Consider the following 26,446-nt stretch of genomic DNA (forward strand, 5'->3'; position numbering starts at 1 on the left):
TCTGCTGTGTGTTCACTGCAAAGGGGCTGGGAAGCCCGGATATTCTGTTACCGTCCCAGCAACCCATGCAGGCCCATGTGAGTCCAACAAGGGCTTCTCAAGAGTTGCCCCCTTTTCTCCTGTTCTCTCCAGGAATTCCTCTTAGTTCTGATTAGCGTACCTGTTAAAATCAGAATCAAGAGTAACGTGGGAGAGAGAGAGAGAGAGAGAGAGAGAGAGAGAGAGAGAGAGAGCGCGCGCGCCTGGGTACCAGATGGGCTTGCCATTTTCTCTTGGCTGATAGCACCCACTTCTGGTTTAAGAAGGTGCCCGTTTCCTCCTGCTGTGGATCACAAGCAACACAGCCACCCCCTCCCTCCCCAGGCTGACAGCAGGCCCATGTTCACCGTTCCTTTGACAACATACTTAGCGCTCAGTGTGTGTCAAATTGTGCCAGCTCCCATCACCTGTAACAGCTGGTGTGGGCACAATCATGGTACACACTCAGTTTTTAAGTGTATTTATTTTTGCAAATTATCATCCCGAGGGCTGGGAAAGGTATGAGACTCAAGATGAAGTCTTTTGCATCAACTCCAGGAAAGTAAGCAGACCAGGAGTGACAGAGGAAGGCTCTCCCACACAATGCTGGAAAGAAGCTGTCACAAGACTCCCGTAGAGCCTCCACTGCAGAGACCATTTATCACGTGAGGAGCTTCCGGGGCTGGAGAGGCGGCTCAGTCGTTAAGAGTGGCTATGCTCGGGGTTGGGGATTTAGCTCAGTGGTAGAGCGCTTGCCTAGGAAGCACAAGGCCCTGGGTTCGGTCCCCAGCTCCGAAAAAATGAACAAAAAAAAAAAAAAAAAAAAAAAGAGTGGCTATGCTCTTACTGAGGACCTGAATTCTGCTCCCAGCACTCTCTTCAGGCTGATCACAACTCCCTGTAACTCCAGCTCTGGGAGATGGAAAGTTCTCTTCTGGCCCTCATGGGCACTTGTACTCGCAAGGCAGACACTGATATACTATACACAAATTTAACGGGTTTTAATCTTCAAATATCTGTATGCTTTTGTTTCGGTTTTTGAAAGCTTCCCCCTTGCCTCAGCCTCCTTGAAGACAGGGTGTGAATCGACCGACCACAACACACCTCTACTCCTGTTTCCTCGTGAGTCCAGGTGATGCCTTTCTTCTTTGTTCATTCTCTAAGCTCAGGTCGACGGTGGGGCAGAATGAGACACCCACCCATCCTCCCGTCCTCTTCTTTCTCCCCTTCCTTTGCCTTGAGACTTCCAGCCTTTTCCTGAACATGCCAGTCATGAACAAAAAGACTTCTCAGCCTTCAGTGGGCTGCAGCAGTGTGGGCAGGGCCTGGAGAAAGAGAGACAGAGAGACAGGGGTGGGGGAGGGGAAGGGGGAGAGGGAGCGCTGGTGCATAGCTCCATGGTGCTTTCCTATTCCTCCTGAAGGAGGCGCAGGTGCGGGGGTGGGGGGGTGGCCAGAGCTGGGTAGCCAAATTGAGCAGGAGAGACAGGTGGCCTTTCAATGGGTTTTGGAAGTTCAAATCTGCTGATGTCATGGTAACTGGCCGGGAGTGGGGAGGAGTTTCTAAGCTATGCTGTTCGTAGAAGACTTCAGTGGGAAGAAGTTGAGCTTCCAGGCAGAGCCCTCGAGTATTTTCTGGCTGGGCAGACAGGAGACCAGGCTGCCCTCTCCACTTTCTTCTTAGGTCTGTGACCTTGTGTCAAGAACGAGGCAAGGATAATATTTCTGGAAACCAACCAAAGCAGATGCTGGAGGTGGAAGATCCAGACAAGGTGTGGGGTGGGGGTGGGGCAGGAAATGTGCCACTCCAGGAAGTGTCCCCTGAGCAACGGCTGGGCCTCAGACCTCTTTTTCTCTGGTTTACTCCATAGAGCATGTTAGAGGGATGGGCAGACACCAAGACGTGACCGCCTGCTGGTCCCTGATCCACAGGTTAGGGACCACAGAGAGGGGAGTACACTACCACATAGAAAAGGGACAACGTGAATGCTCTCAGTTATGTTCGTAACGTACAAACTAGACTTTACTGTAAGAAATCCCACAAGACGGGGACAGTGTATAATGATGAACTGGTGAAAATAACAGGCAACAGTGATTGTAACACAAATGAACCTAAAATATTGAGCTCTCAAAATACAATAAGACCTGGGCCTTCATTTCTATGTGCATGGTCTATACTGCTGAGGTCATGCCTGAGACCATGATCCTACTGCACCCAGGGGCCATGTTAATGTCAGCGGCCCACATTACCACTAAAGGCCATACCACAGTCTGTGGCCTGTGCTGACACCTGAAGCCATGTTGATGTCCTTGACCTGTGCTGTCACTGAGGACTGTGTTTATGTCCCTGGTCTGGACTGCCCATCTGGAAGTCTGTGATCCATGTTCCCGCTGACTGGGAATGGAAAGGAAGCTTCTTTCGCAGTGCTGTCGATGACTGCAAACCCGCAGTTGAGAAAGAGGGACACAGAAGAAGGCTTCTGTGAAAACCTCCCCCCCCCCCAACACCCACCCCAAAGTAAAAGCCTGGACAGAAAGCCATTGAGGAGAACTCTTTAAAATTGTGATAGGAATACTAAAGTGTAGCTCTCCACAATTTATGGCTTCTGGGAGGGGTTTGGGTGGGGAAGGGCTCAGTTTTCTTTAAGGGGCTGGCCACTGGGAGTTTGACCATGCTCCAGTGATTATATAGGGAACACAAATTGGACTGATTCTCCTCCTTCCCCCCTCCTCCTCCTCCTCTTCCTCTTCCTCTTCTCCTTTCTCCTCCTCCTTCTCCCTCTCCTCCTGTTCCTGCTTTTCCTTCTCATCCTCCTCCACCTCCACTTCTATGATTTCTTTTTCTTCCACCCTCTCCTTCTCCTTCTTCAGGAGGAAGTCATGGCGGGGGGGGGGGGTGCAGCACACTGGGAAGTGAGTGTGATTGGGGTGCATGATATGAAATTCCCAAATAATCAATAAAAATACTATAATGAGAAAGGGAGAGGGGGGGGGACATTGAGATAGCTTGGCTAGTAAAGTCACTAGTTGACAAATGTGATGAGAAGCTCAATTCCTGGTACCCACATGGAGGGAAGCAAGAACAAAGTTGCCCTCTGACCTCCCTATGTATCCCATGGCATACATGCCCTCTCATATATGAAACTAGTAAATGTAATTTTAAAAACCATTAAAGCCAGTACTGAAAATAAACAAGACTGATTAAATAGAGGATAATGGAATAAATATTCCACAATTCCAGTTCCACATTTTGTTGATAGGAGTCTTACTAAAGGACAGAGCAACCACTTTTCAGGAAATCAGGAAGAAGGAAGAGAAGCCCACTGTCTAGCAAGCTAACCTCACCGAAACACGGAGGTCCCCTCCGTATAGCACAGCATCATGTCCTGCACTTTCAGTTACCGGAGTCAACTGAGACGGAGAGTCATTGCAGGCATGAGCGTGTGCTGCCCACAGAAGAGGACATCACCTGCCCTGAGGCCAGCACAGATGGCTGTGAGCTGTGTGGTGTGGGCCATGGAGAACAAACCCAAGTTCTCCAAGCACTTTTAGCTGCTGAGCCATCTCTCCAGCCCCAAGAGGAAAACTATTTAAATAAAGAGAGGAAGGAGGGAAGGAGAGAGGGAGGGAGAGGGAAGGTAGGGAGTGAGGGAGAGAGGGAGAGAGGGAGGGAAAGGGAATGGAGGGAGAGAAAGGGGAGGGAGAGGGGGAGGGAGGAAAGAATTATTTAGCCTTCTTATCAAGAAGGATGAAAACTCCAAACCTGATGGTATGCATGTATAAAACTCTAGCACCCAGAGACAGAGGCAGGAGAAAAGTAAGTTCCCGGTGAGCCTGGCTACAAGGGGGGACCCTGAGTCAAAAACCGAGTAAGGGAACCAACAACCAAAGCTGGGAAAAAGAAAAAGAATCAAGACAACAGTGAACGGAAGGAAATAACAACGAAGACTAGAGCAAGAGTCCAGGACAAGAGAACAAACAATCCCCTCTTATGAGCCAGCAACAATGTGGCAAGAACCATGTTTACCTAGAGGAGCTGCGGCAGAAGGCCTAGTAGGTAGTTGATTTAGAAATCCAGAGAGAAGACACTAATTCCAAAAGCAATGTATGCGGAGTACACTACTACCAGGACTCAACTGTTGGAAGAATTATGAGCCCCAGGAGCCATCTGAGTCCACCCCAGCACTTGGATTGCAAGTGTGTGCTACTGCACCTAGGAAGCCATCTGAGTGTCCACCCCAGCACTGGCTTTGCAAGTGCCCCTGGCTTTTCATGGGGTCTCTAAGGACTCAGACTCAAATCCTCATGCTTGCAAGCAAGCGCTTTACTGACTGAGCCATCTCTCCAGCCTCTCTAAGTAAGAAATAAAGACCTACCTCAAACGTCTGTCACCCACATGTCATGTCTCAGGATGGGCTCCTCCACACCTAGAACTACTCCGGCCACCTTGAGGATAAACACAGCAAAGTATTTCCCCTCTGGATCCACAGTTCTAAAGAAAAGCCAATCATCATTGCCACCGGCCTTGAGCAGAGCATTTCTTCACAGCAGAATGGATTCTCTGTAAGGGAGGATTCTCCTGTCAACATCGAATCCCATTTTTCAGAGAGGCAGCCTTCGTGTGAGTAGCTCTCAGCCCCTGGGCCGGATGTCTGGCACTGCTGTTGCTTTTCGTAAACTCTTTTATAATAAAACAGCCAAGTAGAGTTGCACAGATCATTCCTGCCCCTGCCTGGGATAATCACATGGCTTCCCCGGGCCCCTCACCTGCTTTTTCCTCTGCTCTCTTAGGCAAAGTGCCCTGCTGTGAGATTGCTGGATGCTCAAAAGCAGGAATTACATTGTTTTTAATTTGTCAGTTTTCATAGTATAAATGCTCACGCCACAGTAGCACAGATCTCTGGGCTGAGAAGAGATACATGTTACCATAGCAATAGAGTACTTCCACTACCGAGATGAGACGAACATAAATGGTGTTAAGACCACAGCAGTGAACTGGAGTACAGTCGTTAAGAACCCATACGTTTTGAATAACTATTACCATTGCTGATAAAGTGTTGATTGTAATTTTGGGATTCCTCCATTTTGCTCCAGGGGCTTGCTGGGTATTTCAGGCTGACTCTTGACTTGCTGTCCTCCTCTCAGACTCTTTGTGCTGTAACTGCAGTAATGTACTTGGAGCAGGGGTAGACGTTTGTTTTCTGTAATGACCCTGTTTGCTAACAGATGATTTTGCAAGGGATTTGAAGGCTTCTCTGGCTCCTTACAGCAACTGAGATGCTTTTCCTCATCACTGGGGGAGGGGAGGTCCATCGGGCTCTCCACTGTTTCTTCACCATCCTCTCCCCAAAAACACACTCTTCAAACGCAGGTCAGCTCTTTTAAATATCATCTCCCAATACTTTAGACTCCTGTCCCTCTACAATAATAAATATTGTTAGGAAAGGTTTCCTACAGCTCACAAGACACAGGAAAATGATGTTATTAGGAAGTCTGGTGTGTGTTACATATGAATTTGACATAGAACAAAAGACAAGGATTAAATGCTCTCATTAAGGTGCCCAATAAACTAGTAAGAGTGGAGACTCCTACCCCTCGTGGGAATCTACAGACCCATGGCTGCCTGCATGTTTGGGACAGAAGGATGCCCACCCCCGCTGCTGGTCCACATGGATAATGGTACTTGGAGGACCAGGGAACAACCTTGAGGAAGAAGGAAGGAGGGAGAGAGGGAAGAAAGTGGAGAGGCAGAGACAGGACTTCAGGAAGAGACTTGTGGGGGAAGGAGGGATTCAAACTGGAAAGGAAGAAGTAAATTACTCTCACTCACAGATGATATAACCTACTATGTAAAAGCTCTATTCTACTAAAAAGCAAAAATAGGGAACCAGTTGGTCATGAAGTAACACAGAAGATCAAAATATGAAAATCAGGGGTTGGGGATTTAGCTCAGTGGTAGAGCGCTTGCAGAGCAAGCGCAAGGCCCTGGGTTCTGTACCCAGCTCCAAAAAGAAAAAAGAAAAAAGAAAAAAATATGAAAATCAGCTCATACCTCTATTCGATGATGAGTATTCTAAAAACAAAGCCATTATGAAAACAATTATGATCTCAAAACTATGTAGAATACGTAAGCACGGTTTAATTAATGAAGCCCAAGCCTTGTGCAACGGCAACTTCAAATGTTATTAAAAAAAATGAAGGGAAGGGAGAACAGAATTCCGAACTCATTATTACTAAGATATGCTTGAAAATAGCCACGGTTAAAAGATTCGACAAATTTTTATTGAAGTCCCATGTAGGTCCCTCCCCCCAAATTTAACAGGGTGTTTTTAAGATGCGTACAGAGGGCCAACAGAATGTCTCAGTGGGCAGAGGTGTTTACCACTAAATCTGATGAGCTGAGTTACGGCTGGAACCCACGCATCAGAGGAAAACTGACTCATGCAATTGTCCTCTGACCTCCACACCCATGCCACGGCGCGGGCACCCCCCCCCCACGTACACAAATTAATTAATTAACAAATAATTTTTAAATAAAAATAAAACATGTAGTAACGGAAGGGACGGAGGAATCTTTAAACAGAGCAAACTGAAGGAGTCCCACTGCTCATACAAACCAGTCAGGACTTTGGTCGTTACGAGGTGAGCACACAGGGAGACAGGGCAGAACACAGAGACCACAACAAGCAAGCTCTTACACGCAGAGTCAAATGCGTTACAACAGAGAGCCTGGGACGTTTAACGAGCAACATCTGTCTGTGTGCGCAGGTTCATGCGCTTACACAAGTTTGGTGGGCATGATCAGGAGAGCAGAGGTCAATCTTGCAAGTCCTTCCTCAGGAGCCACTCCCTTGCTTTACTCTTTCCCCAGGGCCTCAGACTGGGGCCTCACAGATTAAGATAGGCTAGATGGCCAGTGAGCTGTAGGAATCGAACTCTGTGCCTTCCCTTCTCATTACTGGTGTTAGAAGCACACACTACCACGTCTTGCTTCCTATATGGGTTCTGGGGATTGAACTCAGGTCCTCGATGCTTAAAGGCAAGAGCTTTACCAATTGAGCTATCTCTCTGGAGCCCCACTGTTCCTTTTCCAACACACAATACTGGAACAGCTGGATAGGCACACAAGACACTGTGAAGTGGAGCCAACAGCACGTCACACACCAGCTTTCCTTGAAGTGGATTACTATGCAAGAGCTAGAACTACAAACATTCTGGAAGACAACTCCGGAGTAAGTCTTCATTGCACTATTTTGCAAGGATGACTCAGATGAACTGGTCTGCATCAGAATCAAAGACATCTATGCTGTAAACAATACATTAAGAGAGCAAGAGTAGAACCCATCGAGTGTTTGAAGATGTTTCAAACTGTCCCGCGTGACCTCGCCAGCAAGAATACATGGGGACACACGAATCCTTACTGCAGCTAAACGTTTATTGAATCTTAAGGAGAGGCCACGTGTGCCGGCATGGCGTGGCTTATATACACCCTAGCCCGGCGCATCCACACCTGATTGGTCACTTACCCATGATCTCATTAGGCACGCCCCGGAGTGGGCAAAGACCTGGCATGAAGGCACTCTTGCACATGCGCACACAGTTAACTTCCTGAAAGGAAGTCGGCTGGCTCGGCAGAGGCCAGCGCCATCTTGTAATGGCGAAACTATCTCGGCCTTCCACGTGGGGCGCAGTGGAAGCCAGCGCCATCTTGTGGTGGCGAATGTTATTGCGGCCCTCTACATCAAACTGTCTCTGATAAGGGATCTGAACCTATCATATGTAAAGAGCATGTTCAAACCAACAAAAAGAAGACAGCAAGTAGCTTGAGCAGACATTTCTCCAAAGGAAATACATGACCAACAGACACATGAGCATCCAGTATCACTGGTCCTTAAAGAAACGCCAAAGCACGTTGGAATACCATTCCATACCCAATGGGATGGTGTGTGACCATAGTAAAAAGACAAAGGGCCAAAGAGATGGTCCTGTCCATGAAATGTTAGCTGTAAAAGCATGAAAACCTCAGTCTAGTTCCCAGGATCCACGGAAACATGTGCATCTGCAATCCTAACCCTGTTGGGTGGAGACAGGATGGTGCTCGCTGGCCAGTCAATTTAGCTGAGTCAGTACATGCCAGGTTCAGTGAGAGGGGTGGTGGTGGGGAAGCAATTGAGAAAGGATACTCAATGTCTACTTGGACCTCAGAATGCATATACACACAGGTGCACCTACCTACACACACACACACACACACACACACACACACACACACAGCCCAACAGTACAGAAAGAACTGGCAATGTTGAGGTAGGTAAAACAGTATACATGTGGTTCTAATTCCCTTGGGTATTGCCAGGTGGTGGTGGCACACACCTTTAATGCCAACACTTAGGAAACAGAGGCAGGCCTGTCTCTGAGTTCCAGGAAAGCCTGGTCTACCAAGCAAGTTCCAGTACAGCCAGGACTGAAGGAAGAAACTCTGTCTTTAAAAACCTCCCAAGAGAAGGAGAAGAGGAATTGGAGAAAGGACATGGGAAGGTGGGAATGGGAGGAGAGGGGGGTATGGTCAGTATTTAAAGTGAATAAATAAATTAATGGGAGAAAGTTAAAAATCCCCTTGGATCTTGTACTGTTCACTTTTAAACCATCAATTCCATACAACCTAAGGTCACCTTGGAAGAGAGTCGGAGTAAGGAGTTATCTAGATCTCATTGGTCTTTGAATGGCTTTTTTGATTATTAGTTGAGGAAGACACAGTCCACTGTGGGTGGTACCATTCCCTAGGTAGGGTCCCTGAGCAATATAAGAGTAAGTTAGCTGGAGCGATCAGAAAGTTGCTTCTGGCATTTTATCACAGTTATGGCGCAGGGGTGGGGATAAGCCTGGAGTTTGGGTGGCAGTGATGTGAGGTTTAAGATTCTGAGTGTTATAAGAGAACTGAAGATATAGCTACATAATAGGTGCCAAGATGGGCTACAGTAGCACTGTTAAGAGTCAAAAGTAGGAAAGCACTAGCTTGTCCATCAGCCGCCAAGTGGGTAACAAAATGTAGTGTGTCCTTACTAATGGAGTATTCTTGGCCATAAAAAGTAACAAAGTATCGAAATATTAAGGGGCCCATCTTCCCTCAACAAGACATTAGCTGGCACTCAGAGAGAAAAGGAAAAACTTTTGTGAATGCTAGCAAAACGTCTAGCTCCTGCAGAAGGACATTCCATAGCCCTATGCAAGGCAGGCACTGCCGTAGTCTTGTATGCATGACCATCCTAGGGTGGTCTTTTCATCCTGCCCCAAAGGAGATTGTCTCTGAAGCTGAGCAAATTTTACAGGAGCTGAAGTAGCAGGTTTCTATTTAGAGCAGCTTTATCTATGATTACAAAACATGCTAACATTTTCTTCTCCATATCAAAGACACACGAAAATACAATGAACCTTGAAATGCCGTGCTGTGTGTGCGTGAGCATGTATGCGTGAGCATGTGTGTGTGCGTGAGCGTGTGTGTGTGTGTGTGTGTGTGTGTGTGTGTGTGTGCAGGTGTGCACACACGCTCTACAAGGCCAGAAGAGGACATTGAATATCTTGGATTTGGAATTAAGAGGCGGTTTGAGCTGGCTGGCTTGGGTGGTGGGTGAAAGGGGAACAGCAAGGGCTCTTCATTGAGTCATCACCTGGGCTTCCGTATTGTGTAGCCTCAGCTTGCACTCTATGCAATGCTATGTCTATAAAATGCCAACGACAGATCTATTTATACAGATAGGAAGACTACTGATGACTGCAGGGGGGTTTTCTCAGAGAAAAAGATGAGAATGTCTTTATTAGAGTTTGATGTTGGCGGCAATTGGGGGCACAGCCCTGTCATCGGGTTAAAAAGCATTTGAGTAGAAAACAAAATGAGTGAATTGTGTATTGGCTTGTATCTGAATGGTAACAATGTTTCAGAGAAAATGGTAGGGGATCCCAGAACCGGAGGAAATCCTCTAGTTTGCTGCTCTAGGTCTGAAACTCTTTGCTTTCCTTGTTAAGCATTTCTGAGATACCAGCCTCCCAGGATAATAAGTGCTTCTTGTCACAGGTTGGCTCACCTGACCCAGTCCTTCTCCAGTGTCTTTGGTGTCAAGGGACATTGGCATCTCTGAACACCTCCTTGCTGCAGATGTGAGAGTCCCCGAATGCTCATTGACGTTTCCGGGGGCTGAGGCACCCATGCCTTGCACTGTGGCTAAGAAAGGTAGAAATGTTGCCAGCGGAGACTCAGAAGAGGAAGTTCTTGTCTCTGTGGAGCATCAGAGCCACTGAGGCGTTTTTCAGAGGACAGTATGACTCCCATGCACATGAACTATATAGGGGGGGCTCACCGTGTACAGGACAGAAGCAAAAGGCTTGGATGCAGGAAACTGCTCCCACGTACCCTGGCAGCCTGCTCATGCTAAGACAAGTCAGCCACAACAGTCAAGGGGACCCATCCACAGCAACTCAGAGCCACTAGCCACCAGACAGGCGTGAAGCCTGGGCAATGACAGCATGCCTCATTGGGGGAGACAGTCACAGCTTTAAAATTTCCACACTACTTTGGAAGAGTAAAACAGTGGTTTGTGTAGCCTCCAGCCATTCTTTCAGAATATCTATTCCTGGTTTAAAGAAAATGTTTGTCTTTGCAAATATTTAATTAAATTTCATTTCACGGTTTGGAGATTTTTTTTTTTCTTGATTTGACTTGTCGTCATGCAAAAATGATCAGCCCCGCTTCTGCTCTCTAACCGAGCAGAACTATGCAAACGTTTTGAGTAAACGATCATTTCTTTTGCCAGGAGCAGCAATTTCCCTGGGAGGCAATGGGACTGAATTATCCAAACAAAATGGAGAGATGTCAACTGCTAGTGGACGCAGAGAGAGTGACGGAGAGCTTCTAAGTGTGCTTCGTTATCAAGCAGTCAACATAGTTTTTAAACAGAGGAAAGCGACAAACCCAAGAAAACCTTAAAACTGCTAGGCAAGCCTAGTCATCATCATCAACAGTGCTGGACCAACGCGCACGGTCTTCCGCCCCGAGAGCTGTCTTCTGCAGAAAGTACAGAAAGGTCGATTTGCATGTTCCTTTCCTTTTGGAACACACTTTCCTGCACAAACAGTTAAAAAAAAAAATTGCAATGTTTCCGGCCAACCCACGAGCTCATTTTCGATCTGTTGTGTATCATCAAAAGACACATCTGTGAAGTAAACTGCAGCCATGTTGGTGATTCCAACGTAAAAGCTGTAAAAAAACGAAAATAAAAATGAAGGATTATCTCTAAGGTTCATCCTGTGGGAGCTCATCCCTCCAGGCGTCTGGAGGTTTTATGGCTGATTTGCATGCAGCCTTCGGGGGCAACAGAGATGGCCTCGGGAGGCCGGAAGGCAGTTCAGCTAACTTTTGGCAGTCTGACCTCAAGTGGTTTATTTTAGGCATACTTAAGCGCAGCTCCGTTTGGTGAAAATTATTCTGGTGATGATTAAATCAACCTGTCATGCATAACAAAGCAGCCAGCAGTCTCCTGGAGGAGGAGATCAGACACGACAACATCAAAACTCTTTGTTAAGGTCCATAAAGATGAGCTCTCTAGGTTGACTGAGACAAACAAGTTTATAATAGGGGTGTGGGGAAGATCTGGGTGCCTGGAGTCTCACAAAAGTCACCAGGTGACAAAATGCACCTGCTCCAGCCTTTGGGGCAGAGAGCAGCTTCACATGCTTTCCCTTGAAGAAACAACAATGTGTGCTTAACATTTCTAGGATCAACCAGTGCCGTGGTTCTCAACCTGTGGGTCGAGACCCCTTTTACTGGGCTGACCTAAAACTATTGTAAAACACAAATATTTACATTGCAATTCATTACGGTAAAAAATTACGGTTATGAAGTAGCAACAAAAATCATTTTATGGTTGGGGGTCACCACATGATAAGGAACTGTGCTAATGGGTGGCAGCACCAGGAGAGTTACTACCCTAGTACATTCCTGTGAGTGCAAAGACCTCTGTACCCCCTATGGGTGGTCCCTAAAGTCAAGCTTTGTAGCCCCTTCCTCAGCATTCTCTTGGTAGAGAGGCCATTGAGGAAGCTCCTGGAATTTACGAGATTCTCAAGGCCTTTCCCCAAGGTTGTACAAATTGTAACAATTACTGAGGGGAAGAGATTCTCTCCTGGTTGAGCAGAGCTGCCTGCTTGCCCATCAAGCAATAAATGCTTGCTGTAGTTGACGTGGGCGTCAGGGTGATACAATTGAGCCTGTAAGTATCATTCTTCTGTAAGGAAGCCCAAAACACATGCATCCACCAATTTGGATCTATTATCAGGACCTTATTTAGGATGAGAAGACATTTGTTTGTGTTGCCTCCAGGAAGGTCAGGTCATCACCAAAGTAGGAGGTTGACCTTAGGAAGCAAGAAGAGGATGTAGGAAAGTGGAGGGGTGAGAGGGAAAGCCACTGGAGGATGTGTCAGGGAGTTGTGACTGTTATGGGGCAGTGGGCAGGGTTTCACCCAGTCAGGGCTGCAGAGGGCATTTGGAAAGTCCCACCATGGATAGGGTAGCCTGAGTGCTGATCACTGTGTCCCCTTCCTGTAATAAACTCCATCCTGAGGGTGCTGACTGCACTGTACCGTCAGCTTGCCCTACACACACCCAGGACGAGTATTTTTCACCAACCAGAGCCAAGCCCCTAGCAGCAGTATACAGCATCTGAGCAGAAACCCAACTGTTCCTGTCAATTGACAACCTCTCCTAACCCTCATCTTCTAATACAAACATTTTACATTGGTGTGTTCCAGCTGTTCCTATCATGGAACCCTAGACGAGCATTGGTCTGCAGCTTCTAGCAGATTCTAGGGGCATCCGCCTGGATTCTGACAGATGCAGGAAGAAATGTGCCACCCTTGAAAAGAATCCAAAGGAGTTTCACTGCCCTAAATATCCCAGGTCTCCTGGGTTTTTTTTGAATGAATATATATGTATATATACATATATACATATATATGTATATTATATCCCAAGTCCTTTTCGCCTAGATGTTTCCCGTTGTCCCTCAATTCCCCATAATCCAATCTCTGTTATTTTTCTACCCTGGGTGCCATGCAGCCTTTCACCTGGATCTGCTAACTTGAATAGGTTCACCTGAAATTTTGTAATTACGTCATTTGGCTCTTTTTTAAAAAAAAAAAAAACAATTAAGTCAATTTATTGAAACAGTTGACTCGGGCATCTGCAATGGTGACTTCAAACTCCTAGCTCAATCCTGAGGGAAGTAATCTGTTTAACAGTCTCGGAAGGACTGTGTCAATCAATGAATCTCTTATGGATCCCCATTTGGAAACTGATCCTTTGGAACCTTCACCATGAGGCAATGTAGGCATGCGCACCAGTCCTTTCACCACGAGGCAATGTACGCATGCGCACCAGTCCTTTCCCTTTCAGATTCTTTTTCTTTGCACCTCCGCTGGTCAAGTCCACACACACCTTCTCCAGTCAACCTCACTTTGCAGCTGGTGAGCGAGCGTGGTTCCAATTCAGTGAAACACCCTTCAGGTTCCACAGGGTCTTTCTGGTACCTTTGAGGCAGTGCCTGGGCGTGGCTTCCTGACAGACTTGATCCTCAGCAGGAGCTGTGAGGACAGAGTAGACTGAACAGCACTCCACAGCAAGCACCACCACCACGTCTCAGAAAGAATTTAGCTTCTTTTTATCACTTAAAAAAAATGGCATTGTAAGTGTCTAGTTCAGAAGAAACTGGGGCCAAATGGCTAGCTGTGCTGCCTACCAATAAAGGCTGGCTTCCAGGATCTCTCAGCACTGCAAGTTTTGGTTACAAAGCCCATGCTGGCTCCCTGACTCCCCTCTGCTCCTCTCATCCTGCCCACCACCCTAGATTTCTCCAGCTCAAAGACTTCTCTCCTTCCAGTATCTCATTCCTCTATGACCCTAGCATGTTGGCCACGCACTCTCTTGGCTTTTGGCTCTCTCTTGGTTCTCCCTCCCCTTTTGGCCCTCTCCCCCTTTGTTCTCTCTTGTCTTCCTCTGTCACTGTGCCTCTGTCCTGTCCCCTCTCCTCTCTCAGCCTGGTCCAGTCTGCTGGCCTGTTTAGTCTTCTGTTTTCTCTCCCTGCTCTGAACTCCCCCAGATGCCTCTGACGGGAGGCAGCGATGGGCAGGGCACCCAATATCTGGAGTTTTCTCAAGGTTGCAACCATGGGGGAGGGTTGCCTCAAGCCAGACCAGCTGAGATCCCCTAGAGCCAAGTCCTGGTCAAATAAAGAAGTGAACTTCGCAGGCGCATGACTTCGATGAGATGTAAGGAAGCAGCCCAGTGCTGCTGTCATATATCTACAATAAATGCTCTCACTATGGCTGTATCACACTTAGCTTCAGGTGTAAATTTGACGTACACGGGAAGAGGGTACCTTCACTGAAGAACTGTCATCATCGGATTGGCATTCGGCATGTCTGTGAGACAGGACGATTTCTTTTTTATTTTAATTTGGGGGGTTTTGCCTGTACATGCCTGCCTGGCACCAAAGGAAGCCAGACTGGCAGTTGTGAGCTGCTAGCCTGTGTGTAATGAGACCTTATCTCAAATGGGGAAAGAAATGGTTTGCATATTCAATGTTACAGTGTAGTTTCATTTTGATGTTATATACAATCACAGCCGCACAAAAACCCATGATGTAAGTATAAATTTATTTACATGAATTGAGGTTGAAAAGTGTGTAATTTCGTGTAACAAATGAGGTCTCATAGTAGCATGTGTTTTGTGATATCGTTTTTTGTAAGAGCACATTAAATAGTCATTGAGAATAAAATCAGCTATCTTTTATACTTATGGAATTACATGTATTTCCTTGCATTTTTATGTATGCATTTTTATGTTATTTCCTTATTTTGTAAAATAATTCTGTAACGAAAGTAAAAGGTCTAGGGACTGGAGAGATGGCTCAGCAGTTAAGAACACTGGCTCGTTTTCCAGAGGACCCAGGTTCAATTCCCAGCAACCACATTGCAGCTCACAACCATCTGTTATAGGGGATCTAACGCCCTCTTCTGGCCTCTGAAGTACCAGATGTGCAAGTGGTGCACAGAAACACACACAAAAACATTTAAATATATGTATACATAAGGTCTAAGCGCAGGTGATCAACAGGAAATAGATTTGAGGGACTGGAGAGATGGCTCAGAGGTTAAGAGCACTGACTGCTCTTCCAGAGGTCCTGAGTTCAATTCCCAGCAACCACATGGTGGCTCGCAACCATCTGTAATGGGATCCGATGCCCTCTTCTGGTGTGTCTGAAGACAGCGACAGTGTACTCATATAAATAAAATAAATAAATAGATCTTTAAAAGGAGGGAATAGATCTGACAAATATAGAATTGACACCTATAACATATAAAAGAGTTATATGAAATTTCATTAGAAAATGAGTTTAAAATATCTATACTAGTTGATCAGATGGTTCTGAAAAAATGAACTAATGATCAATAAACATATAAAAATGTGATTACCTCACTAGCCGAAGAAATTCATCTAAATTTTTGTTTTAAAACAAGCGGGGGTGGGGTGGGGGGAGGCACACTAGTGGCAGTGAGGGCTTGGGCAGGTTGTGAATGCCACCCCTAGGATTAGGAATCACTATGGAAACCTGGAAGTCCCTACCAAAGAATCAAACCATGCCTACCCTTCGGCCTAATTCTCAGACTCTGGCATCCAAAATTAAAAGCACTGTCTTTGAGGGTGCCTGTGCACACATGTAAAGGGACTGTAAGGCATGTTCACAGCAACCTCCAGGGAGACCCACCCAGGATGAGACTAGCTTAGCCAAACAGGGACTGATATGATAAAACATTGTCCGAGACTTAATGTTTGCCTCTGGTCGCACTCTTCTCAATATCAGAACCTCACCGGGACTCCTCTCAGGTATCCTGTTTTCCCCCGTGTCATGGAGATCCTGAAGTTTGGAATCTGTAGGACCAGACCCTTCGTGTGCCCCAGCAGTTCATTGATGGGGCAGATGTTGGGGTGGGGCAACTCAAAGCCTTGGATCTGGGCCTGAGAGGTTTCTGGCCTGGTCAGCCCACCGGCTCTCCTACGCTCATGTTCTCGGTCTGTCTCATCCACACCCCTGCTACTGAGGCCTGTTCTACCCTGCTGTCCAGATGTGGTGCTGGGTCCGTTCTCCTACGTGTTGCAGCCAGTGAAGGACAGGGCCAGCTCTCCCACTCTCATGACCCCAGGGCCAGCTCTCCAGCCTGTCACAGGTGATGAGGGACAAGTGGGGAGGGAAAGTGGAGGGAGAAGGGAAGAGAGTATCTCTCCTGTGTCCACACCACCTCATTGGAGACAAGTGGCAGGGCCAGCTCTCCCATGTCTGTAGTCTTGGGGCCAGCTCACCTGAAACTCCTGCAATGTGTGGGGTGTTCTCCAGAGTACTGCCAACTCTCCTGATTTTCATGCCCCCAGAGACAGCTCTCCCAGATGGGGGCGGGGAGAATGGAGGGTGAGGCCAGTTCCGCATAGCCCTCAGACATCAACATGTGCCCAGGCAGCAGCCCAGACCAGGAACATCAGCCAGTCCTTTGGTGGGAACAGACCCCTGCTGCTGCAGGGCCACAGACCCAGACTTGGCCCTCAGTGTCAGCACAGGCTAGGACCTCATCATGGTGCCAGGGGGCATCACTGGCTACTCACATCAGGCTCAGTACTCTGGAGTCTTCAGTTCTGCCCCTTCTTCGTTATGCCTACATCCTTCCATTCCTTTCTCTTCCATTTTTCCACCACTTACTTGATCCTTCCAGTGGCACTCGGGGTCTCTGAGTATTTGGGGTCATCTCAGGAGTGGACTCATGAGTGCTGTACCCTGCTTGTGCATTATGGTGCCAGGCAAGGGTCATCTTGGCCGTGGTCTGCCCCTATGCCTGTGCAGCTTTGGACTGATGGTCATTTCAGGCTAGCTCCCTATCTGGGTCCCATGGTGCTGGTCTGGTGATCATCTTGGGCTCACTCCTGCCCTGCCTACATGAGTGGTCCTTGCAAGGGTCGTCTGTCTCAGGCTCACTTTTGCCCAGGGCCTATGGTCCCAAGTTTCTGGCCCGCTCCCCACCTGGCCTGTCTGGGCCTGCCTGGCACCAGACTGGTGGTTATTGGTTATTGGTGGTCATCTCAGGCGCTCTCTCTCTCTCTCTGTCTCTCTCTCTCTGTCTCTCTCTCTCTGTCTCTGTCTGTCTCTGTCTCTGTCTCTCTGTCTCTCTCTCTGTCTCTCTCTCTCTCTCTCTCTCTCTCTCTCTCTCTCTCTCTCTCTTTCTGGGAATGTTAGGCTACCAACCATTCAGATGTTCATAAGTCGTAACACCAAACATAGACTCAGCCTCTCCTCTCTGCCACCTACTGCCCCACATGTGACACAGCAGCCATACCAGCAATGCCTCTAGGGGCAGCAATGTATTTTTTGATTCCCACAACGCTACCCCCTCCAGCTCCACTCAGACGCACCCCGCCCCATGTTCTTCTTTCAATTTTATCTTTTTCCCCCTTTATAAGCTACTGGGCCCAGTGTATGATGACCATGTACGCAAGCATGAGTACAATGTCATCTACTGGTGCACGGTCAGCCTACTGAGGCTCACACCCCTGAATAAAAACGTCCACCTCTCCTCTAACAACCACTATGCATAGCCCCTCAGGTGGTCACCTAACAGAAAACCCACAACACTGGCTGCGAGAGGCCCCCTTCAGAGATGCTGGTCAATGCTCGTGAGGCTATGACTCTTGTCTTTGGCTGCCTGCCAGAGGTGAAAGGTGAGCTCCTATTGCTGGAGATACTGTGCGCTTCAGAAATAGGGCCTAGAGGTCCCTGAGTGGGGACCTACCCAAACGTCTCCTCCATGAGGACTAGCGATGCCCAGGCAAACATCTACTAGGAGATGCCAGGCAAGCTTCCAAAGTGGGGAAGCCGCTGGCAGTTCTAACTGACTATGGCTTCTATGAGCCACAACAACGGCCATCATGGTGGAGTAACGTTGAAGGTGCACTAGTGGCATGCATACCATGGCAGTAAACAACGGCTCTGTAGTCGGACCTAAGACCCATTCAACAAGAGGGAAACCGAAAGCCTAGTCAACTACTCGGGTAAAGTCATGGATCTTGGAAGATTGGAGGTACACTTACAATATACTGAGCCAGCGTAATTCCTACCTATCTTCTAAACATTTTTCCTCACGCTCAACAGGGAAGTGGAGTCCCGATCACCCACCCATCAAGAAACGTCTCTCTGCAACAGACAGGAACCATTATAGAAAACTCTAACCAATCGAAATTCACAGCTGTGAGACCTGGTCCCAGTGGACACGTCTACACAACACACCTTCGCTGAGGTTCAGGGAACCTTGTGGACAAGAGAGTGGGGAAGACTATAAGAGACAGAAGGTCAGGGAGTTTGCAGTGAGGCTGTCTCTCTCCTACTAATGTCAGGAGCTACACCCATAAAGTCTCAGGAACATGGCCGTCTAAACATGAGCCAAACAAGGACAACAGGAGACAAGCCTAAGTGGACAGGGAAAACCCGAGAGGCCTCAGTCCTACACAAAGAACTACAGGTGACGTCTTAGTTAGGGTTTTACTGCTATGAGCAGGCACCATGACCAATGCAACTCTTATAAGGACAACATTTCACTGGGGCTGGCTTACAGGTTCAGAGGTTTAGTCCATTATCATCAAGGCAGGGACATGGCAGCATCCAGGCAGGTCTGGTGCAGGAGGAGCTGAGAGGTCTACATCTTCATCTGAAGGCTGCTAGAAGAAAAATGGTTTCTAGGCAGTTAGGATGAGGGTCTTAAAGCCCACACCCACAGTGATACACCTACTCCAGCAAGGTCCCATGTACTCCAACGGGGCCACACCCACTTCAACAAGGCCACACCTTCTAATAGTGTCACTCCCTGAGCCAAGCATATACAAACCATGACAAGTGACTAAGAAATTCAGAGAGTGGAAGAAATAGACTTCTCCTGGGAAGATCACACCAGCTGGTTAACCAACACCAAACCGTCAGCCCTAAAAACATACATACATACAGACAGACTGAGGAGGTTGTTTTTAGGAATGGATGTATATACACATATGCATGTAACGATGGTTAACTAAAACAGAAACAGGGATTTGGAAGAATGCAGGGGTTCTATGGGAGCATTTAGAGGGGAGACAGGGATGGAGGAAGGCGTATGCTGTCTTACGTATTGAATCCGTTCATTTCTAGTGCATTATTTTCTCTTTTGAAAACATTGGTCCCAGCAGATCGAAGCTAATCATAGTTTGTTGCTTGAGTCTGAGGTTCCCTCTCCACAAGCACTTTGCATGAATTTACATGTTCATGAAGTCTCACCTTCGGGAGAGAAAGCCTTAGCATGTCAGGACCAACCCCTGTTTCTCAAGAGCACCTTGAACTTAGTCACTGCTTCTTGGGAAAAAAATTCAGTGCATGTCTGCAGCCTGAGAGGACCCGCAGGACAAACACATACACACACACACACACACACACACACACACACACACACACCCCACATCATATATTGTACCACACATACACCATACACACATATACACACCACCACCGCCAGATCATACATACATACATACATACATACATACATACATACATACATACACATTCACCACACATATACACACACACTGCACCACATCATACATGTACCATATCACACATATACTACACACATACCACACCAGATCATACATATATACATACACATGCACCACACCCACACACACATTACCACATCATACATACAACATACATACAACGCGCGCGCACACACACACACACACACACACACACACACACACACACACACACTGCACCTGACAGGCACTGAGGAACTCCAAAGACAAATGAAGCTCCCTCTTCACGTTCCTTCTTCATTGCAACCTTGAGAAAAGGAACAAAAAAGAACTTCAATTGTCTCATCTGAAAAGCTGGGTCATGTGAGCTTGTCTCTAGGGTGTGTGTCCCACGCTCGGTGGTACAGGGTACCTGCTGGGGCAAGCCCACCACCACAGGGCCATCAGAGCTCTGTGACCTTATGTGTAAGTTACCCAGCTGGTTCAGCAAGAAACCTGGGGGAAAGAAAGACAATGCATGGGTTGGGGATTTAGCTCAGTGGTAGAGCGCTTGCCTAGCAAGCGCAAGGCCCTGGGTTCGGTCCCCAGCTCCGAAAAATAGAAAAAAAAAGAAAGAAAGAAAGACAATGCATGAACAGCTCACAAGGACAAACCTGGAGGTCTCTAAGGGACATGGTTGACTGTGGCAAGCTATTAGTATACAGAGTTATTGTCCTATAGGCAGTGCATCTGTTTTCTTTGCACATACTCGGTTTTGTAGTCTCTGGAGAAGAGCTCCGTGGGCAGGGTGGCAGAGGACCACAAAAGTCTAAGAATAAACTGTCCTGGGTGAACTTTTTCCCACCCACGAATAAGAACTGCTGGGAGTATCCAGCCTGAGGTATAGAGTTAGGCTGGCAGCCTGTCCCGTGAATATCTTTGACCAAAACCACAGGAATCTAGACTGGGGTCCCCTCCAAGGCTTTCTGATAACAGCATAGGGAACCATCCTAATAGGCCATGGAGGCTCAAAAGCCCACGTGGGGACTCGCTTCTCCCTCAGAAGGTTCAAGTCATCTCTGGGTAGATGAGGTGTTGGCTTAGAGCTTGCATCGTGTTGGCCTTGTCGGGATGGAGCTTAGGCAGCTGACAGAGTCTGGCAGCTTGTAAGGTTCACTGGCTTCAGGATTTACTGGGACAGCAGGGTAAATACAGGGGAGTTGAAGACTCTGAAGGGGTCTTTTCAAAAGACAGATGCAAAATGGAATTCTGTGGCTGCGGCAATGTTATACCCAGAAGTCATCAGCAGAGGCACCATCAATGGCTGTGAGGACCATTGTTCTGGACCATGTGTTTTTGAGGGTGCACTGCACTGGTCAACTGGGATGGAGATTAGCCTCTTCCCTCTGGGTATCCAAGAGACAAGCTGGCCCCTGTCTCTTACCCACAAGGGAGAGGATTTCATTTGTCCTTTGTCAATCGGAGCCGAGCACCCGTTCAGTCCCAAGGAGTATTGGATTTGAGAAAGTCTCCACTCAGAAATTATTACAGACGCACCAACAAGTTTGTTCCATCCACTTGTAGCCCTTTGCTGGGATTCCTACAGCTCACCCTGCAAAGCCACACACCCACCCTGGCAATCGGGACTTGATTCCAGGTTGTGGACAGAACCTGGCTCTCTTCATCTCAGCAACCCTGAGCCTTGCATTGTGTTTATCTCTGGAATTTTTTCACTAGTTTTTGATCACTGTTGACCTCTGGCCCGGGGTGGAGTCCCGGCTGCTCATCAACCCCCAGCGACTCTTGAAGTCGCTGGAAATCATGTGATCAAGCTTTCCCCGACCATCGCCAAAGATGGTGTTCTGGTTCTTGCTTCAATCCACACCAATGGCCATTTAACAAAGCTAATAGTCCTAACATCCCAATCTCATGAAAGCCAAGGTGCAAGTCCATCCAAATTCAAGGACGCAAAACTACCTATGACATGAGATCTGAAGCCTAGATTTTTTTTTTGTAGTGAAGAATATTTGTTGATGTATAAATATGGGCTAGAAATTAGGCAACTTTCTATCAATGCTAACTCTGATTTTAATACTTGTTTTTTGTTTTTTAATTCTTGCTTTTTGGGAAATCTACACCGAACCTTTTGGGGGCAGAGGGGACTCTGGGCAAAACTTTATTTTTAAAAGTTCTTGCTTTTGCGTTTATCCGAGCATGTTGTTGTAGGGGGGGTATGCTCTGACACATGTATAGAGGTCAGGGATCGCTTGTAGGAATCAATTCTCACCTTCCACCATGTGGATCCTGGGGAAAGAAGGAAGATCATCAGTGACACACCCTCTCCAGCAAGGCCACGCCCCCTAATCCTTCCCAAACAGTTCTACCAGCCGAAGGCCAAGCATTCAAATATATGAGTCTATGGGGCTGTTTTCATTCAAACTACACTAAAGAGACACACTGAACGGCCAGTGCCAATAAAAGGGGAGGGGTCAAGCTGGTGGTTGTTAATCACAACAATCCATGTGTGTTTCCCAAAGAGGTCTGGAGACCCATACTGCCGACCTAGGCTATTCTGCACAAGGCAACTCGGGGGAAGGTTGGGGTTTTGATCATTTCCCTGGATTCTCAGAGCAGACATTTCCTGACTCAGCTTTAAGTACTCTCAGACCTTGCTGTGATTCTATTTAATCTCTTCTACTCCCTTCCCACATCTGAGGCTCTACCCCTCCAGCAGCCCCCAGGGCCATGTAGACAGACAGCCCCACCTCCCTGCCAGTCCAGTGCTCCAGGGACAGCTGAGGACTAGGAGAGGTGTCCCCAAAGATGCAGGTATGGGAATGGAGCGTGGCACCCGACTGACCCAGGGTCCTAAGGAACAGATCAGGATGCAGAGCAGACAACCCCCTTTCAATTGAAGACCTGGAGATGGTGGCTGTGTCAGGCTGGAGGCAGCTGGCAAGAGAACAGACGGTGAGTGTGGACACCACCCGGGGAGGAAAACCTGTAAGGACACAGCACGGAGCTCTTTGCTTCTTGAACTCACCAAGAAAAGAACCCCGGGGTGGAGGCTGGTCACTGTGGTCCTCAAACCCCGGGTCAGGAGAACGTGGAGGGATGCAGGGCTACACAAGGTCTCAGAAGACCCTAGCTCCTAAGAACGTACCCCTGGCTCCCTTTTCACATCCTTTTCATAGGGCTCCCCATCGTGTAGTTCGATCTCGCTTTTCCAGACTTATATAAGCCTGGCACATCAGTAAGTTAAAGATACGTGGATTGAATTCAATTTTGCAGTATCGCCTCCCCTAGAGCCACAATACCATGAAGCACAAGATGACTTAGAGCCACCTCGCTGTCTGGAGAGGGCATCGTGTTCAGTCTCAGGGGCTCAGGCTGGACATTTTTGTCTCCGGATGTCTCCTGCTTAGCCTTCAGGGTCTGTAACATTTGCTTAAATGAATGGGCCGAGGGAGCGATTCCTACCAGCGTTTGGGGGGCGGATGTCTTGGGCAGCTTTGTTCCTCGTCAGTCTAGCTCAGCCCCAGTGCTTGGTAGGATGTGTGTTCCTTTCCCCTTTGTACTGCATCTTGTCTAGCTGGCCTGTCAGTGTGGCCCGGCTGTGTTTCGGAAAGTCTCCATGGATTTGGGGGACTGCACACTGATGTCATGCAGAGGGTAGCTGGTGAACATTCCTTCAGATTACCCTTGGCTTCAGAAGCGTGACCGCATTCCTCACCAGTGAACGGGAGGCAGTGTCCAGGCGGGGCATCTTTTTAAAACTGGTTTCGTTAGTAACCCTTCACTTTCTATCATTCTGGGGAGAAGGGGGTTTGAGGCGGGGGGCGGGGGCAGCAGACGTCACGGGGAAGTTTTCTCTGGAAGCTGCAAAGGATTACGGGGCGGGGGGAGGGGAGAGGAGTCCAAAAATAGTTCGGGAAATTAGTCATCTGTCTCCAAACTGTGTTCAGTTACAGTTTTGGATTTCACTTTATGGAACTTTTAAAAACCGGACATGAAGAGAGTTTCACAATCTCCTCCACGAAGGTCAGAAAGGTCCACTTTTACAGCCCCCAAGAAGAGGCAGCTTTCCCGCCGACTAGAATGTGGCGATCATACTTTCCATGCTGGAAGACCATATTCTTGGACCTCGGGAACGACTTGGCTTTCCTCCTTTTGTTGAGTTTCTTATATCAGAGTTCAGCAATTAGGTCGTCTTTTGATATGCTTGCTTAAAACAGGGACTGTAGCCTCTGCAAAGCATTTCTTCGGCAGACACAGAAACATCAACAGGCTGATGTGTCAAACATACCTTTATCTGTTAAAAAAATATTCCTGAAGGAGAATTAAATGGAGGAACAGTCACAGAACAGTTCTTGTCATTTCATCTTTGGGGCAGGGACTTGTATAGATAGCACAGGCTGGTCCCCAGCTTGCTAAGTAGATAAGGGTGACCTTGAATTTAAATCCTCTTGCCTCTGCTCCTCAAGTGTCAGGATGGCAGTCATGCACTAGACTGGGGTAGATCTCCAGGGAGGAGAGCAGAGCAATGATGGCTGTTAGCACCGCCCTGGCAGCCCCTACAGAAAACTGAAAACCCAGCTTTCCAGATGCAAAGGGAAAACAGTGTTGGTCTGAAAAGATCCCCAAAGCAACCAAGAAAAGGCAGAAGCTTTCTGATGAGGCCTGTCTTAGTCAGGGTCTCTATTCCTGCATAAAACATCATGACCAAGAAGCAAGTTGGGGAGGAAAGGGTTTATTCAGCTTACACTTCCGCATCGCTGTTCATCACCAAAGGAAGTCAGGACTGGAACTCAAGCAGGTCAGGAAGCAGGAGCTGAGGCAGAGGCCATGGAGGGATGATACTGACTGGCTTGCTTCCCCTGGCTTGCTCAGCTTGCTTTCTTATAGAACCCAAGACCACCAGCCCAGGGACGGTACCACCCACAGTAGGCTGGGTCCTCCCTCCTTGATCACTAATTGAGAAAATGCCTTACAGCTGGATCTCATGGAGGCATTTCCTCAAGGGAGGCTCCTTTCTCTGTGTTAACTCTAGCTCGTGCCAAGTTGACACACGAAACCAACCAGTACAAGGCCCTTCCTTACCTCTGTAGACACAGATAGGGAAGGTCCTTGTGACTTGAGGACTTGCGACATTTTGGGTGGGCTCCTTTGCTGCCTCCTTGTGGGCTTGACAGCTCTTCCTAAACTATATTTTCACCTTATTCACTCAGGACCCAATTGGCACCTCGATAACTTCTGGCATTCCTGGGCTGCCACAGGAGGAGGGACAGGGGAGGAAGAAGAGAAGGTGACCCCAGAGCTTGGCTGTGGAATTGGAAAGTGACAAATTGCCAGGAAAAGACTCATGGAAAACTCCCTGTGTCTGAGACTTTTGTACTAGACTAGGAGGTCACTCACGTCAGCCTTTAGGGGACACACCCAACCTCAGCCTCCAAGACTCCATACTAGACTGTACTTCAGAAAGGGATTTTTCCCACAGCTTCTTCCACACTGCAGGACCCTCCAGGCTCCTAGGCCTGATATCCCTGCCCTGCTGACAGGCCAGAGGCTCTTTGATCTCTAATACAAGACCATCTTATTGAAGTACATGTTGGTCATAGAACCCCAAGTTTCTAGCAAGACTTAAGAGTGCTCAGCATTGCTGTCACAGGGATCGCATTTGGGGAATGCAGTGATTTAAAAATGGATTCTTGTTCACCAAGACTTCTGTAGACTGGGCAGCTCTCTCTGATGATGAAGCAACTTGAGAGACAATCAAAGATCAAACTCACCATGGCCTCTGTGCTGTCTTAATCCTTTTGTGCTGGTGCGTGTCTTAGTATTCCGCTGTTGCGAAGAGACACCATGACCATGGCAACTCTTGCAAAGGACAGCATTTAACTGGGAGGGGCTTACAGTTCAGAGGTTTAGGCCATTGCCATCAAGGAACGAGGCAGCAGGTATGGCAGGCAGTCAGGCATGGGGCTGGAGAAGGTGTTGAGAGCTACATCCTGATCCACAGGCAGATGGGAGGAAAGGAGAGGAGAGGAGAGAGGAGAAGAGGGAGAGGGAGGGGGGAGGGGAAGGAGAGGAAAGGGGAGGGGGAGAGGGAGAGAGCTTGAGAGCACACTAACTGGGTCTAGCATGGGCTTTTTCAAAACTCAAAACCATCCCCAGTGACACACCTCTAACAAGGCCACACCTCCTAATCCTTCTCAAATAGTGCCACTCCCCAATGACTAAGCATTCAGTATATGAACCAATGGGGAGCCATTCTCATTCAGACTATCACAGTGCTTGCTCGTTTCTCTCTTTATTGTGGCAAAGGTCACACCTATGTTTTGTGACTTTTCCTGGAGAGACACTGACGAACATCAGAAATTGAAGCGATGGAAACCCCATTGACTTAAAATATCTTCCTGTCACCTCCTTTCTGATCATTCAGTGCCTGTTCAGTATAACATGATCTGGTTGGAAATAGGCTGAGTGGTTAAAAGTTCATTTAATTAAACTGTTGAATACAGAACCATTCATTTGACTACACAGGAAGCATTTGTTAGCCATGAAAAAGCCTTTGGTACCACCTCCCATAACCTAAGTCTCTATACAATTTAAAGCACCTTTCTTATTTGTTTTGCATACAATTGGCGATTTAAATATTTTTAACAACTGAGCACATTTTCGGTTGTCGTGCAACAGAAGTTATTTCTTTAAGATGGACTGGGGGAGGGGGGGCTTGGAAGATGATTCATCTGTTAAATGTTTGCTGTGTAAGTAAGAACCCGAGTTTAGATCCTTGG

The 26,446-nt window shown here is 47.6% G+C and overlaps 1 long non-coding RNA gene and 1 other non-coding gene across 2 annotated transcripts; both read right to left on the reverse strand.

Moving 5' to 3' along the window:
- Nucleotides 1–483: 483 nt before the first annotated feature.
- Nucleotides 484–5,092, reverse strand: LOC134482815 (uncharacterized). Its single transcript, XR_010059386.1, has 2 exons — nt 4,394–5,092; nt 484–1,343 (listed from the first exon to the last, which is right to left on the reverse strand). It is a non-coding gene; the product is annotated as an uncharacterized LOC134482815 (long non-coding RNA).
- A 12,249-nt stretch (nt 5,093–17,341) lies between these two features.
- On the reverse strand, nt 17,342–17,471 carry LOC120097990 (small nucleolar RNA SNORA17). The gene has a single exon (XR_005495943.1). It is a non-coding gene; the product is annotated as a small nucleolar RNA SNORA17 (small nucleolar RNA).
- Nucleotides 17,472–26,446: the final 8,975 nt, after the last annotated feature.

This window comes from Rattus norvegicus, chromosome 17, assembly GCF_036323735.1.
Source record: "Rattus norvegicus strain BN/NHsdMcwi chromosome 17, GRCr8, whole genome shotgun sequence".
Taxonomy (NCBI): domain Eukaryota; kingdom Metazoa; phylum Chordata; class Mammalia; order Rodentia; family Muridae; genus Rattus; species Rattus norvegicus.